Source organism: Sus scrofa, chromosome 6 (assembly GCF_000003025.6).
Source record: "Sus scrofa isolate TJ Tabasco breed Duroc chromosome 6, Sscrofa11.1, whole genome shotgun sequence".
NCBI lineage: Eukaryota > Metazoa > Chordata > Mammalia > Artiodactyla > Suidae > Sus > Sus scrofa.
The window spans coordinates 107,860,662-107,878,154 of NC_010448.4; the positions used below are offsets into that span (position 1 = coordinate 107,860,662).

General features: G+C 38.3%; 1 long non-coding RNA gene across 5 annotated transcripts in view; it reads right to left on the reverse strand.

Annotated features, from left to right (window-relative positions):
* LOC106510680 overlaps positions 1 to 17,493 on the reverse strand; it is a 337,456-nt gene that overhangs the window by 258,661 nt on the left and 61,302 nt on the right. The gene's annotated exons all lie outside the window — the stretch shown is intronic.

Below are 17,493 nucleotides of genomic sequence, written 5' to 3' on the forward strand. Positions count from 1 at the left end.
TCTGGGTGGACCCAATGTAACTACAAGAATCCTATTAGCAAATGATGGAGGCAAAAGAGTCAGAATCAGAGAAGGAAATGTGATGACAGAAACAGAGTTGGAGTGATGTGATGTGAATGCTCAGTCCATCATTGCTGGCTTTGCAAATGGAAAGGAAACATGAGCCAAAAATGTATAAGAAAAGGCAAAGAAACAGATTGTCCCCTAGAGCCTCCAGAGAGAATACAATCCTGAAGAAGAATGCAATCCTGGTGACACCTCTGTTTTAGTCCAGTGAAGCCCACTTTTGACTTCTGACCTCCAGAACTGTAAGATAATAAATGTGTGTTATTTTAAACCACTAAATTTGTTGTAATTCATTATAGCAACAATGTGAAACTAACACAAATTTTGGTACCAAAACTATGGTGGTACTATAATAAAAAATTTATAACCTAAAAATGTGGAAGTGCTTTGGAATTGGGTAATGGCTAGAAAGAGTTAGAGTCCCCTGAACAGACTGTCAGTAGAATGGGGTGAATGTACTTTATAGATTAGATGAATGTGAATCTTTAAGACACCTTGTAGGACTGTAGTAGGCAGAATTATGGCCCCCAAAGATGTTCATATTATATTCCCCTGAACCTATAAATACGGCAAAATGAACTTTGCAGACGTGATTAAGTTAAGGATCTTGAAATAAGGAGATCACTCTGGACTATCTGGGTGGGCCCAATGTAATAAGGTTCCTTATATGTAAAAGAGGGAGGCAGGAGTATCTGTCAGAGAAGGAGATATGACAAAAGGAATAATGTCAGTCTTTCACTGCTAACTTTGAAGATGGAGGGTGGACATGAGCAGTCTTTATAAACTGGAAAAGGAAAGGAAATGGATGGTCCCCTAGAGCTTCCAGAAGAACACAATTCTGACAACTCCTTTATTTTAGCCCAGTGAAACCCATTTCAGGGTTCTGACTTTCAGAATTGTAAGATAATAAACTATGTTTTAAGCCACTATGTTTGTGATAAATTGTTCCAGCAACAATAGAAAACTAATAGAAATGCTTTTAGGAGTTCCCATCGTGGTTCAGTGGTTAACGAATCTGACTAGGAACCATGAGGCTGAGGGTTTGATCCCTGGCCTCACTCAGTGGGTTAAGGATCCGGCATTGGCTTGAGCTGTGGTGTAGGTTGCAGACGCGGCTCAGATCTGGCATTGCTGTGGCTGTGGCATAGGCTGACAGCTACAGCTCCGATTAGACTCCTAGCCTGGGAACCTCCATGTGCCATGGGTGCAGCCCTAAAGAGACCAAAAAAAAAAAAAGGTTTTAGAAATAAACATAATATGATAATAATAAAATTTTTGAGAATTTTTATATTTGGTAGGTATTGTGCTAAGTTCACAATATCCATTATCCGATTGCATCTTTGGAACGATTTTTTTATTATTCCTATGTGACAGTCAAGAAAAGTGAAAGTTAAGAATTTTCTCACTTGCCCAAAGTCACTTGTCCAGTAAATATTAGAACCAAGACTCTGATTGTCTGTCAGAGTTCTAAGTACACACTCTGACACTTAGAAGGAAAAGAGAATCTAAAAGTTCAATAGTTGAGTGTGGTACTGGTATCAAGACAGACAGACAGACCAATGGAACAGAATAGAGAATCCGGAAATAAACCCTGACACCTATGGTCAATTAATCTTTGACAAGGGAGGAAAGAACATAAAATGGGAAAAAGAAAGTCTATTCAATAACCTGACCCCCTTGCTGTACAGTGGGAAAATTTTAAAAAAATTTAAAAAAAAAAGAAAGTCTATTCAACAAGCATTGCTGGGAAACCTGGACAGCTGCATGCAAAGCAATGAAACTAGAACACACCCTCACACCATGCACAAAAATAAACTCCAAATGGATGAAAGACTTAAATATACGACAGGACACCATCAAACTCCTAGAAGGAAACATAGGCAAAACACTCTCTGACATCAACATCATGAATATTTTCTCAGGTCAGTCTCCCAAAGCAATAGAAATTAGAGCAAAAATAAACCCATGGGACCTCATCAAACTGAAAAGCTTTTGCACAGCAAAAGAAACCAAAAAGAAAACAAAAAGAGAACTTACAGAATGGGAGAAAATAGTTTCAAATGATGCAACTGACAAGGGCTTAATCTCTAGAATATATAAGCAACTTATACAACCCAAGAGCAAAAAAACCAACCAATCAATGGAAAAATGGGCAAAAGACCTGAATAGACTGTTCTCCAAAGAAGATATACAGATGGCCAACAAACACATGAAAAAATGCTCAACATCGCTGACTATAAGAGAAATGCAAATCAAAACTACCATGAGATACCACCTCACACCAGTCAGAATGGCCATCATTAATAAATCCACAAATAACAAGTGCTGGAGGGGCTGTGGAGAAAAGGGAACCCTCCTGCACTGTTGGTGGGAATGTCAACTGGTACAGCCACTATGGAGAACAGTCTGGAGATACCTTAGAAATCTATACATAGAACTTCCATATGACCCCGCAATCCCACTCTTGGGCATCTATCCGGACAAAACTCTACTTAAAAGAGACATGTGCACCCGCATGTTCATTGCAGCACTATTCACAATAGCCAGGACGTGGAAACAACCCAAATGTCCATCGACAGATGATTGGATTCGGAAGATGTGGTATATGTACACAATGGAATACTACTCAGCCATAAAAAGGAATGACATAATGCCATTTGCAGCAACATGGATGGAACTAGAGAATCTCATACTGAGTGAAATGAGCCAGAAAGACAAAGGCAAATACCATATGATATCACTTATAACTGGAATCTAATATCCAGCACAAATGAACATCTCCTCAGAAAAGAAAATCATGGACTTGAAGAAGAGACTTGTGGCTGCCTGATGGGAGGGGGAGGGAGTGGGAGGGATCGGGAGCTTGGGCTTATCAGACACAACCTAGAATAGATTTACAAGGAGATCCTGCTGAATAGCATTGAGAACTTTGTCTAGATACTCATGTTGCAACAGAAGAAAGGGTGGGGGAAAAAACTGTAATTGTAATGTATACATGTAAGGATAATCTGACCCCCTTGCCCTACAGTGGGAAAATAAAAAGTTATTAAAAAAAAATTCAATAGTTGATTTTTAGGACATGATGAAGTAACTGAGACCAGACTTACCCTACCACAACCTAAGCAAAATACTTTAAATGAAGTTTATTTCAGTTATTAGACATCAGGCAATGTAAGACTGTGGTCTGCAGGAAAAGGGAAACAAATTGGGACAGCCCTAAAATCATCCTGGATTTCTGCCTGGAGAAATTTTTTTTTCCTAATCTGGGTTTTATTTTATTAAAGTATAGTTGATTTACAATGTTGTGCCAATTTCTGCTGCAAAGTGACCCAGTCGTGTGTGTGTGTGTGCGTGTGTGTGTGTGTGTGTGTGTGTGTGTGTGTGTGCTCCTTTTCTTATAGCACCTTCTATCATTGTCTATCTCAAGAGACTGGATATAGTTCCCTGTGATATACAGTGGGACTTCATTGCTTATCCATTCTAAATGTAATAGTTTGCATCTACTAACTCCAAACTCTCAGTTCATTCCACTCCCTCCCCTATGCTTCCTGGCAATCACAAATCTATTCTCTAGGTCTGTGAGTCTGTTTCTGTTTTGTTGATAGGTTCATTTGTGCTGTATTATACATTCCACATATAAGTGATAGCATATGGTATCTGTCTTTCTCCTTCAGTTGTTTTTTTTTTGTTTTTGTTTTTTTTGTTTGTTTGTTTTTTTGTCTTTTTGCCATTTCTTGGGCTTCTCCCGCGGCATATGGAGATTCCCAGGCTATGGGTTGAATCAGAGCTGTAGCCGCCGGCCTACACCACAGCCACAGCAACGCAGGATCTGAGCCCTGTCTGCAACCTACATCACAGCTCACGGCAACGCCAGATCCTTAACCCACTGAGCAAGGCCAGGGATTGAACCCACAACCCCATGGTTCCTAGTCGAATTTGTTAACCACTGAGCCACGACGGGAACTCCTGTCTTTCTTTTTCTGACTTACTTCCCTTAATATGAGAATCTCTAGTTGCATGCATGTTGCTGCAATGGCATTATTTCTATCTTTTTTTTTATGTCTGAGTAGTATTACATTGTATATATGTACCATATCTTCTTAATCCATTTGAGATCATTTTTTGACTGTGTTGTGGAGAGTGGTGGCCCAAGCACAACCTAACAGTCTTTCTGAATTGAGACAAAAATTGAAATTCAACGAAACTGAGGGACAGAGCACTAGACATGAGTATGTATAGGGTCTGTTTACAGAAAGACCTCTAGAAATATGCATGTGGGGGGCCTTAAGTCTGTTTCAGAATACCAAGTCATATATGCCTAAAGTTAAATTCCATGAAGCAAGGCAAGGAGTGACCAAAGAAAAATAAGGTGACAAGGAAAGATCTTAGAACTCAAAAATGGCTGAGGTAAGCTTATGTTCTACCATCAGAGTGGAGGTCCTGGTTAAACACCTGAGCACTCAGTAGAAATGCCGGAGCTAACAAGGTTTAGAATAAAGCCAATTTTTAATTCACTCTAACAAAATATATAAAGAATTCTCAAAACGGATCCAGGTGATATGCAAGTAATTTAAATGGCTGCCTGAACAAAGCCCAACAGGATTTAAAGAATTCAACAAAATACAGCACATCACAATGTAAAAATTACAATGTCCACCCAAGAAGCAAGAAAAAAAAATTACTAGACCACCCAAGAAACAAGAAAACATGACCTATAACCAGAAAAAAAAGGAGCAATTAAAATAGAAATTAAAAAAAATGACAGAAATGATAGAATTAGCAGACAAGGAATTTTAAGTAGCTGTTATAAATATGCCAAAGCACTTAAAAGAAAGCAGGAATCTAATGAGGAGAAAAAAATGAATAAATCAAAAACAAGTTAAAACTTCTGAAGAAGGAAAATACATATTCTGAAGTGAAAAACTCACTGGGTAGAATTAAGAGCAGAATAGGCACCACAGAAGAAAAGATCAATGAACTTGAAGGTATGGCAATAGAAACTACCTAAACTGAAGCGAAAAAAGAAAGGCTGAAAAAAGTTGAACAGAGTTTCACTGACCTTTGTGGAAATATAGAATGGTCTTACATTGTAGAGGCCCAGAAGGATAAAGTTTTGAGGATATGGAAAAAAATATTTGAAGAAATTATGGCCAAAATTTTATGAAAATCTAAGCTTATAGACTCAAAAGGCTTAATGAAAACCAAAAAAAAATTAGCATTAAGAAAACAATTCCAAGTCACATTTAATCAAATAGCTAAAAATAAGTGATTAAAAGGAAATCTTAAAAGATATCAGAGGAGAAATGACACATTATCTATAGAAGAATGGAAACAGGAGTATTGACAGAAACTATGTAAAGCAGATGATAATAAAATGAAATGCCACCTTTAAACTTTAAACTGATGAAAGAAAAAAAGCTATCAACCATGTTTTCTATTTCCAGCAAAAATGGCCATCAAAAATGAAGGCGAAATAAAGAGTTCTTTAGGATAAACCATATTCAGAAGACCTGTACTACAAGAAACATTAAAGCCAAAGGAAAATAATATTTGGTGAAAAATTAGACCCACACAAAGGAATGAAGAATGTCAAAAATGGCAAAAAGACATTTTCTCTTTTATTATTTTCTTTAAGGATAATTGAACAAAAATCAGGTATTTGGGATATACAATGTATGCAAAAGTAAAATGTATAACAACAATAGTGCAAAGGACAATAGGAAAGAAATAGAATTATACTATTGTAAGGATACTACATTAATGCATTTTGTGTGAGGTAATACAATATAACTTGAAGGTAGATTTTCATCACTCAAAGATACATATAGGAAACACTAAAGCAACCACTAAAAAATAAAACACAGAATACAGCAAAATGGATACATAGCAGAATTTTTAAATATGTAATTAATTAAAAAGAAAGCAGGACAAAAGGAGCAAAGAACATCAAACAAATAGAAAACAAATGGTAACATGGAATAACACACAGCCTCAGAGACATCTGGGACACTATCAAGCATGTCAACATATGCATAACATGACTTTCAGAAGGAAAGGAAAGAGGGACAGGAGCAGAAAAAATATCTGAAGAAATAATGGCTTAGAACTCCCAAATTGGATAAAAGATTTTCTTTCTTTCTTTTTTTTTTTTTTTTTTTTTTGGTCTTTTTAGGGCCTCACCTGTGGCATATGGAGATTTCCAAGCTAGGCATCGACTTGGAGCTGTAGCTGCCAGCCTACACCACAGCCACAGCAACGCCAGATCTGAGCCCTGTCTGCAACCTACACTACAGCTCAAGGCAATGCCTGATCCTTAACCCACTGAGGGAGGCCAGGGATTGAACCCACATCTTCACGGATACTAGTCAAATTCATTTCCACTGAGCTATGATGGGAACTCTGGATAAAAGACATAAATTTTCACATCCAAGAGGCTAAACTCCAAGTTTAATGAGCCCCGTATTGGGTATGATCTACACCAAGACACACTATAATCAAACTGCAAATTTTGGCAGCTGCAAGAGATAAGTAACTTATCACATATAAGTGATCCTTAAAAAGATTAGCAGCTAATTTCCCATTAGAAAGCATGAAAGCCAGAAGACACTGGGAGACTTATTTAAAGTGCTAGGGGGTCGGAGTTCCCGTTGTGGCTCAGTGGTTAACGAATCTGACTAGGAACCATGAAGTTGTGGGTTCGGTCCCTGGCCTTGCTCAGTGGGTTAAGGACCCGGCGTTGTCCTGAGCTGTGGTGTAGGTTGCAGACGCTGCTCGGACCCCAAATTGCTGTGGCTCTGGGATTCGACCCCTAGCCTGGGAACATGCATATGCTGAGGGAGCAGCTCAAGAAAAGGCAAAAAGACAAAAAAATTAAATTAAATTTTAAAATAAATAAATAAATAAATAAAGTGCTAGGGGATGGAGGGTGGGAGAATAGTGGTCAACAAAGACCTCTATATTCAGCAAAACTATCTTTTAAAATGAAGGAGAAATCAATATATTTCCAGATAAATAAAAACCGAAGGAGTTAATTGTCAGTAGATTTGCCCTATAAGAAATGCTAAAGGGACTTCTTCAGACTAAAACGAAAATGAAAGTACGTTAAGACTCAAAGCCATATGAAGAAATAAAGAACTCTGGAATTCCCGTCGTGGCTCAGTGGTTAACGAATCCGACTAGGAACCATGAGGCTGCGGGTTCAATCCCTGGCCTTGCTCAGTGGGTTAAGGATCTGGCATTGCCGTGAGCTGTGGTGTAGGTTGCAGACATGGCTTGGATCCCGCATTGCTCTGGCCCTGGCATAGGCCAGCGGCTACAGCTCCGATTAGACCCCTAGCCTGGGAACCTCCATATGCCACAGGAGCGGCCCTAGAAAAGGCAAAAAGACAAAAAAAAAGAAAAAAAAGAAAAAAGAAATAAAGAACTCCAGTAAAGGTAACTACGTAAGTAAATGCAAATAGCATTTTATTTTTGGTTTGTAATTCCTCTCTGTTTCCTATATATTAAAAGCCAAAAGCATAAAAAACATTATAATTCTCTGTTAATGTGTATACAATGTATAAAAATACAATTAGTGACAACAGCAAAGGAAATAGAGCTATATAGAGGCAGAGTTTTTGTACAATATTGAAACTAAATTGATATCAATTCAAACTAAATTATTACAAATGTAGGATTGTTAATTATAATTCCCATAGTAATCACTACGAAAATAACTAAAAGTCTATAAGATGAGGAAATGAGGAGAGAATCAAAATAAAACACTAGGAACAAAAATCAAATACAACTGAAAGCAGTATTAGAGGAACTGAGGAACAAAAAAGATATGATGTATAGAAAACAAATAGAATAATGGCAGAAATCATTCTTCCTTATCAGTAATCGCTTTAAATATAAGTGACTTAAACTGCTAGTTAAAAGATAGAAACTGCCAGACTGGGAAAAAAAAAAAAATGACTCAACTATAATGCTGTCTACTAAAGACACTTTTGATCTAAAGATGGCTTTGGTCCTGAAGTAGAAGCAAATATCGGAGTTCCCGTTGTGCTGCAGTGGAAACAAATCCGATTAGTGTCCATGAGGATGTGGGTTCAATCCCTGGCCTCGCTCAGTGGGTTAGGGATCCAGCATTGCTGTGAGCTGTGGTGTAGGTCGAAGAAGCAGCTTGCACCCTGCGTTGCTGTGGCTGTAGTGTAGGCCGGCAGCCACAGCTCTGATTCGACTCCTAGCCTGGGAAGTTCCATATGGCAAACATGCAGCCCTAAAAAGAGAAAAATAAAACAAAAACAAAACAAACACCTCACATATAGTCCATCGCCCTATTACGGTTTGAAAACTCAAACTTAATAGTGCTTATCCGCTTACCTGCATATCCCAACTGCTGACTCTAGCACAAACATTCTGTTTTGACTCTAAGATCACAGAGCTGTTTATTCATTAAGACTCAGGGAATTTCTACAGCCCTAAACAGGGGGCACTGAAGTTGTAATATCTCCTTTCTCTGCCTTATCTTCATTATAAATCCAAGGTGTCTTTGGAGAGAGATAGGTACCAAGTTATCTGACTTAGCTTGGCCATACAGACGTCTGGAGAATTTCTCCTGATAATGCAATGAGAACAAAGGAGTCTCAAAACTACAATGGACACATACAAAGGTATGACTCACCATTCTTATCTTTTTCTACCCAAGCTTTATCACTACTCCCAAAATACAAAAGGAGAGACAAAACAGATATACCAATTAAAGGAATGAATTTCTCCAAGTTCATTAGAAACATAATGATTTGTCAAGGTAATAGGAAAAAGCACATACATACTCTGGCAGTATAAAAAGTTTATCTAACAGGATTCAGGGCGAATATATCCAGCATAAGCCAAAGAAACCCCTTGAATTGCCAAATGACAATATCCTTCTTATCAATCTCACTGATAATTATCAAATGTTTTGTGTGGTGTCGGACTCTAGTAATATCACTGAAATGGGTAAGGAGAGAAAACAAACACAGGCAAGAGAAAAACAGGGTGATTAGCAATGTAAGTGATAAAAACACCTGTATGATGCAGGAGTCACAAAGCACTCTGCCTGAATAAACTGCCCCGCACCACAGACTAGGCAGCAGGATTTTGCCTCTGCTAGTACTTTAGTAGGTCCAAATTTCTGCAGTGATATTGGTAGCATGACTGTCTGAATGAACTGAAACATTCAGTTATGCCATGGCACATCTGTCTGCAAAAAGGCACTTGCATATATCAATCAGGCCCAAGAAGCTGCTATGGAACCAGAGAGAATGGAAGTTTTGCATCTCAATTATCTAATTGGACTAGATTTGTTATTCCACTTAAACATGATGTAAACTATTTAGATACATTTATTAAGTTTGCCTTCCTCTCCTTTAAAATTAAAAATGGACCGTGGTTATCTGAATGATGTTAAAATAATTATCCCAGAAGTACTTATGTAGTCTATATCTTCTTAGCTATTTTCACCTATTAAACACAAATAGGAGTTCCTGTCTCAACAGAAACGAATCTGACTAGTATCCATAAGGACACAAGTTCAATTCCTGGCCACGCTCAGTGGGTTAAGGATCAGGCATTGCCATGAGCTGTGGTGTAGATCTAAGCCGTGGCTTGTATGGCATAGGCCAGTGGCTACAGCTCTGATTTGACCCCTAGCCTAGGAATCTCTATATGCCATGGGTGCAGCCCTAAAAAGATAGATAAATACATACATGCATACAAACATATCTAACCCAGTGAAGACTAGGAATCATCAGCAGTTGTGTTACCACATGCCACAGTCCTGAAAATGCTTTTCTCAGACCTCCTAGTGTGAGGAGGCCTGAAATCCCGTCCCTCTGGAACCACCACTGCATTTGCCCCAAGGTCACACTTCCCATGTAGTGCTCCCAGTCAGTGATGGCGCATGGCAGAGGTGCTAAGGCAGGTCCATTCCAACAATATGCAAGACTCCTCAATAACTGATTCCAGGACTCCTCATCAACCTGGCCAAGCATTTCTTGGCACTGCACTGTAGTCTGAGATGCCTCCTCCCCAATCCTCTGTCCCTCCCTCCTCCCTTCTACATGGACAGTCTGAAGTCTCTCCTGCCTCCCCCTGCTCCCTCCCCCAAAATCACTTTCATGTCTAATGGCACCTTGGCATTTGCCTTGGGTGAATTCAAACTAACACAGGTGGTACAGAGAGTGGTCTGAGAAAACAGTCAGGAAGATGGGAATTTGGGATGGGCTCACTCCCTGCAAGATCAGAGCAGGTAAGAGATTTAACCAACAGGGAGTTGACTATTGTGGAGATAGTCAATAGAGCACAGTTTCCCTAGGAACAAAACAGAAGAGCAGCCAGCGAGTGTACTATTTAACATCTTTTTTAAAAAAGCAAGAGTGGGGGAATTCCCACTGTGGCACAATGGGATCTGTGGCATCTCTGGAGCGCTGGAATGCAGGTTCAATCCCTGGTCCCGTACGTTAGGTTAAGGTTCTGGCATTGCTGGCCCAGGAACTACATATGCTTGGGGGCGGCCAAAAAAGAATAAATAAATAAATAAATAAAGGCATTTGTTTTAAAAAAAAAAAAGGTAAGAATGGGAAAGCAAGAAGTCAATAACAACATCTATTTTTAAAAAGTCACGAGTCTGGAATTCCCACTATGACACAGTAGGTTAATGATCCCACTAGTCTCTGCAGTGTTGTTGGATTGAGCCTCAACCTGGCGCAGTGGGTTAAGGATCTGGCAATGCCACAACCGTGCCATAGGTTGCAGATGAGGCCAGGATATAATCCCTGGCCTGGGAACTTCCATATGCTGCAAGTGCACCCAAAAAAAGAAAAAAAGAAAAAGGAAGGAAGGAAGGAAGGAAGAAAGAAAGAAAGGTAGGTCACGGTCCTTTGCTCAGTGCACACACCTGAGCAAATTTTCAGATCCAGAACCCTTTGGCTAAATACCACAGAAGGTATGTACTATAATGATTCCTATGAGACCCATTGCAGCAACCTAGCAAGGTTGTAAGCCTCACATTGAGCCCTTGGCCTATGAGGTAAGAGCTATCACAGTGGGGAAAACCAAGTGGCGATCTTTGAAACTGTCCTTTCTCACAGCCAGCACAGTAAATCGAAAATGATATTGCAACCTAGAAATGATGCCAGAGATTAGTTCTGCCATTAAAGAACTAAAGGAGGCAAAGATGACGGCTACTATCATATCTTTATTTAATTCACAAATCTGGCCCTTGCAAAATCCTTCTTGGAGAATGATTATAGATGAAGCTCAGTCAAATAGTATCCTTGTTCATGGCTACTGTGCCAGACATCGTACTATTACTCTGCTTCAAATTTTCCCCTCAGAAAGAGGCACCCAAGAGAAGTTGCTCCCAGGTCCAACATGAAGAAGTAGATCTATGTGGCACAAGGTTTAAACTGTGGCAGTCATGAAAATGCTCTCTCAGGACACTTGTTTTAGGAGTCTCTGAATTTACCACTACATTTGCCCCAAGGCCTCACTCCCCATGGACTGTTCTCAGTCAGTGATGGGAGCACAGCAAAAGTACCAAGACATGTCCATTCTGGAAGTATGCGGGACTCCTCCATGGCTTCGATCCCAGGACTCCTATCAACCTGGCCAAATCTTTCTTGGCATTGCCCTGCAGTCTGAGACACCTCCTCGGTCCTTCCTCTCTTCATGATCTGGAGACCCTCCTCCACTTTCTCCTGCTTGTTCTCCCACTAAATCTATTTCTTAGTGGACCTAAACTAGAACACCCCTGAAATCTGGAGAGATAGGATCTGCATTTCCACTGGCAATGTTTTAAACTACACAAAATGTTTTAAAACTATACAAAGTGACCAGACTTACTTATTTCTTTATTTTTACCACAATAAAGGTAACCTGCTAAAGTCTGAAGATGATTAAGGAAATAAACCTGGAACAAAAATGGTTTTGTATCCTAAAATTTGCATAAAACATAGAGGACAAAGGGGCAAATGTAGGCTCGGTGCCAAGGTAAACGTGCTCTGTACTGACAGTGCCAGTCACACAAACAGGGTCTGCCCAGAGCTGGTCTTACTTGTGTTCCTAACTTGTCTGAAAATGTTTGTCATTCCTGGATCAGCACTTTTAGTTTAGGTCTTGGTGCCAACAGTACCTTTAATTTTGTGGTTTCCATTCATCGGCTCTTGGTATGGCTGTTGATTCATGCAACCTCACCCAGAGAAGAATAAATGGTTTCCCACTTCTGGTGGAGTAAACCTAGATTAGAAGCCATAGTTTGGTGGACTCTGCTCAAATGAGCCACATTCTGCCAGGTTTGTGGTTGATTTAACCTAAAGTGCAATAATCTTTTCACTTTCCAGATATGTCCAGGATTTCAGAAGTGGTCCAAAGTTAATCTGGATCTGCGAAAGGTGTGGTTTTCTCAGAGTCACTCAGACCTAGAGGATCCTATAGTTATTCTTACTCTTGGTGACTAATGGACAAATCATTTAATGTCTTTGTGTTTCATTTCCTAATGGATATAATAACCCCTTCTTTGAGAAGGTTGTGATGCTTTATATATTTGTATGGAATGCCTTGAAACCCTTAACTGAGATAAGGGGGAAAAAAGTTCTCATATGCACCATTTTTAATTTAAGGACAAAGAATTTGATTAAATCTTGTGGCTTAGTTCATTAGGCTTTCTCAACTTAATTGATCTTATCTATGCTGAAGTCTCTTGAATGAATATTTTATTGGCACATTATATTTTATTTTTCAAGGGTGTGGACTGTGCCTAGCATATATTTGGCAGCAGTACCCAGCACCATGATGGATATTTAATAAACGCACATAAACTTGTAGGAAGCAAAGTGGCAAAGTGAAGAAGTTATTGACCCAAATCACAAGATCAGGGTTTAAGTTTCACATCTACTACTAATACACTATAGAATCTTCCACAAATCACTCAACTTTAATTTTCTCTCCTGAGAATGAGAATTGGCATTAGTCTTAAGTAACATTCAGGGTTTTTTAAAATAACATATCACAATTTATGAAGTTATCACTCTTTTATATTATCTAATGATGAGCCACATTTTAAAAAAGAATACAGAGACACTTATAAGTAAATACTTTTATTTTTCTCAAAATCTGTACTGCTTCTTAAAAGACACTGTGATATAACTCAAAGAGTGCTAGACCTGTGTTCTAAAATGGATTTGCTACTTCAATGCTTTTGGGGATTTAGGTAACTCATTTTACATTTGTAGGACTCGGTTTCTTCTGTGTAAAATTAGGGTATTAAATTAGATTAATTCTAGAGTATTCCTACTCAATCTAAGGTCTATTTGAGTCCTAACAGCCTGTAATTGTTCTAGGTGCCTTTTTTTTTTTTTTTTTTTTTTTTTTTTTTTTTTGGTCTTTTTGTCTTTTCTAGGGCCCATAGCATATGGAGGTTCCCAGGCTAGGGGTCTAATCGGTGCTGTTGCTGGCAGCCTACACCACAGCCACAGCAATGCAAGATCCAAGCCACGACTGCGACCTACACCACAGCTCAGGGCAACACCAGATCCTTAACCCACTGAGCGAGGCCAGGGATCGAACCTGCAACCTCATGGTTCCTAGTCGGATTCATTAACCACTGGGCCATGATGGGAACTCCTAGGTGACATTTTAAAATGTATTTTTTCCCCTGATTCATAGTTACTTTAAATTTTTCATTTAAAAATGTTTAAAGATTAGAGAAATACAGTAAGTAAAAAGTTGAGTTCATTGTAATGATGTTCCCTAGAGATTAATGTTAAAATCTGGTATGTAACGTCTCAAAGTTTTCACTTACAGACTTATATAGTTACATTATAATTATTGCCATTATTTACAAAAATGAAAGCATGTCATACTTACTTTTACGATTTTTTTATTTAATAATATATAATGAACATCTTTCAACCAGATATATGCATTTCTACCTCATTCTTTTTCATGATTCTTTTACATTGAATGGATGTTTCTAATTTATTCACTTATCTCCTATTGGTGAACATTTGTTTTAAAATTCTTATAATGGGCATTGTGGATAATCTATAGGCTTCTTTTTTTCATCTATTTTGTACAACTTTGGAAGTATTTCTTTAAGGTAGAGTTCTAAAACTGAAATTGCTGGGTGAAATAGTTCAATTTCATACATAGAGCCAAACTGCTCTCTAAACTAGTGTTAACAATATACATCCCCACAAACAATGTAAGAAATAAGAACACTAGGTGGTGCTAAGAATGTTAATTCAGGTGTACCATGTGGCAAGAATTGGGGAGGCTTATTATCTAGTTGGGGCCTTTACCTCAGAATGAATCTAGACTAGTGCTGACGTAAAGGATATATCCTTAATTTGGGTCTGGTTGGTTCACCATCTGACATATCACATGTAGTCCCATAAAGCAGAACTAGGGCCAATGTATGGAAATGACAGGTAGATTCTGACTTAATAAAAAGGAAAAAACTTCTAGCATCAGAATTTTCCCATAAAAAAGTGCTTTGCTTCTTAACTAGTGAGTACCCAGTCACTATACTATAACTGGTGAACACAGCTGAAGGGTGCATGACCTTTTGTGAAATAAGTAATTAGATCTGATGACTTCTAAGGTTTCTTTCAGATTCTATGGCTCAAGAACACATAGATTTGAAAAACAGAATTGAGGTTAAATCATCCCACAAACATTTGTCTCCCTGGATTCTGTTTCATGTTAGAATAATAATTTTTTTGTCTTTATCCTCCATATTTGAATATTGCATTGGTTAATTTTGTAGGTTTAAATGTCTTTCAAAGCTCAAGTTAATGTCTCTTTTTCATTCAATTATTCAACAAATATGTATACTGAGCCCCTACTACATGCCAGGCAGAGTACTAGCTGGGGATCTGACAGTGAACAAAACAGACAACTGCTGCTCTCAAAGAATTTATAGATTGTGCATGTAAACATAAGGCTATATTTTCAGGCATCCTTAAAACAGTTATTTTAACTGACTATTAAATTAATTGGGAGTTCTCTTGTGGTACAGTGGGTTAAGGATCTAGCATTGTCACTGTTATGGCACAGTTCCACCCTAACCCAAAAACTTCCCGTGCCATGGGCCAGGCCAAAAACAAACAAAAAAATTTAAAATAATTAATCAGATAGCTTGTCCAGTAAATCTGAATATGTTCACTAAGAATATCAGAAACATGTGACCATTTCTTTTAAACCATTTCTCACTGTTTTTTTTTTTTTTCAGTAGACAGAAATCATTACCTGAACATTTGAGGTAAAGGTAAGAACCAAAATAATTATCTAATCTAAAGGTAAAACAAAGAAAACACAGTTGCTTTAGTTGTCTAGGCAACTGCATCAATGTTCCCTTTTCACCTACGGATATTCACAGGCCCAAATTCTAAGGTTAGAAATCTCTGAGTGCTCAAATAATATAAACATTCTCTGGTGCCAAGCCCAAATGTCACATTTCTTCTGACAAAAATGCTATAGATACAAGAGAAAACAAGGAGAGAAGGGATCAAGGGATGGCTCAGGTTGAAATGTATGTGTTTATGAAGAAAAGTGCCAACTAGACCACATGTGTCAAGGGGGAAAAAACACCATAAAGAGATTTCCCAAAGAAATCCCTGAGCCAAAACTCACTCTTAGGTAAAAATATCATTATCTCAGGGCATATTCCTCTCTTATCATGCATACACGAGCACAATGCTTCCTGCTGAAAGCTCATTCTGAAAATGAAATGCAGTCCCATGGTAAGCCTAGCTTCCCGAGAAGGCAGGACAGAGTAAACAAAATAATCCTCACTTTCAGTTACAGTTCTTTATTTTAGGCAGGATCTAGAATGTTCAGGAAATAGAAATCCTTTGAGAAATTTTGGCCCTTTGAAATACAGCCCCACCAGTTAAATTTGGCCAAAGGTTTTTAAATCCCATTTCTAAAACACCCAGCAAGGAGTGTTTTTATAGCTCAGGAGCTTTAAAAAAATCAATTATTTCTTTATGAGGTTTCCAACCTGACATTCAGTGCAAACCATTACCTTTCACCCTGAGATCTAAATGTGTACTGATCATGTGTAACTAACTCAGGGCAAACATAATTCCTCTTGTACAATTTGGAGGCTAACCCACTTGATGTTTCATTTCACATAAAACCTTCACTTTCTATTACCATCAAAGAGAGTTCTGTATCCTGATATGGAATGTACGCATTGACTTTTTTGAGGTTGCAACAAATAAATTGTCAATTTTGGACCTATTAAAACAGCAAATTAACACGGCTCATCTCAAGCAAGATGTCATTTTTTTCAGACCTCTGTTTCTTCATCTATAACTTGAGGGTGTTCAACAAATGAACTCAAGGATCCCAGGTCTAATAGTCTATGATTCTAAGAGTTACAGAATCAAGTTTATACCCAGATAAACATATGCATAGGTGCCATTTGCTACTGTAATTTTGCTACAGAAAGAAAAAAATAATTCATTTAACAGGTATTTATTGAATACCTACTTTGGGGAAAGCCCTATTAAATAGGTAATTTTATGATATGGAGATACTAGAACTTACTGGGCTATTTATAGAGAGAAAATCCTAAAATATTTGGAGGCTTGAATTTCTTGAGCTTTACACCAAATTTGACTTTGTGTATATTGAACACATGGTCATGCTTAGGAGTTGTAAGGGGAATATTTAACAACTACAGTCATAATTTTCTTCCAATGTCCTCTGGAGGCCCTGGGCTGAGTCTATGAATAAGGAACAAGCTGAGCCACAAGAATTTCACAACTTCTTTCAAGCATTCACTTCATTATAAAGGATAATTTATGAAGTTATAAATGTGCCAAATTCTCCCAGGATAGGTGCCCAAATCTTATGAATAAGCGATAAACCACTGAAAGTGCATTAACTCTTTTAAGGAATCAATCATTCATCTCGCAAACATTGCCTGGATGTTTATTATGTCTGACACTGGGCTTATATTTGAGATATGGAAATATGCAGTCCCTCTCTTCAAGGAGCTCATATTCTAATGGACCAAAAAGATAAGTAGGAGTTCCCACTGTGGTGCAGTGAGTTAAGAATCTGACTGCAGAGACTTCGGTTTGATCCCCCGACTGGCGCAGTGGGTTAAAGCATCCATGTAGCTCACAGCTGTGGCTCAAAAACAATCCCTGACCCAGGAACTTCCATATACCACAGGTGAGGCCATTAAAAAATAAGTAAATAAACAGATAAGCAAACAAATACTTGCACTACCTTTTGACAAGTATTTGTGCAAAGTACTATGACAGGAGAGGGGCATTGGAGCACTTAATTCACAAAGAAGGCAACATCTGAATTGGAATTTGAAGATATAAATTTCATGAGGTGGGAGTGGGAGGGGGGATACCACCAGCTAATTGAACAGGATGTACA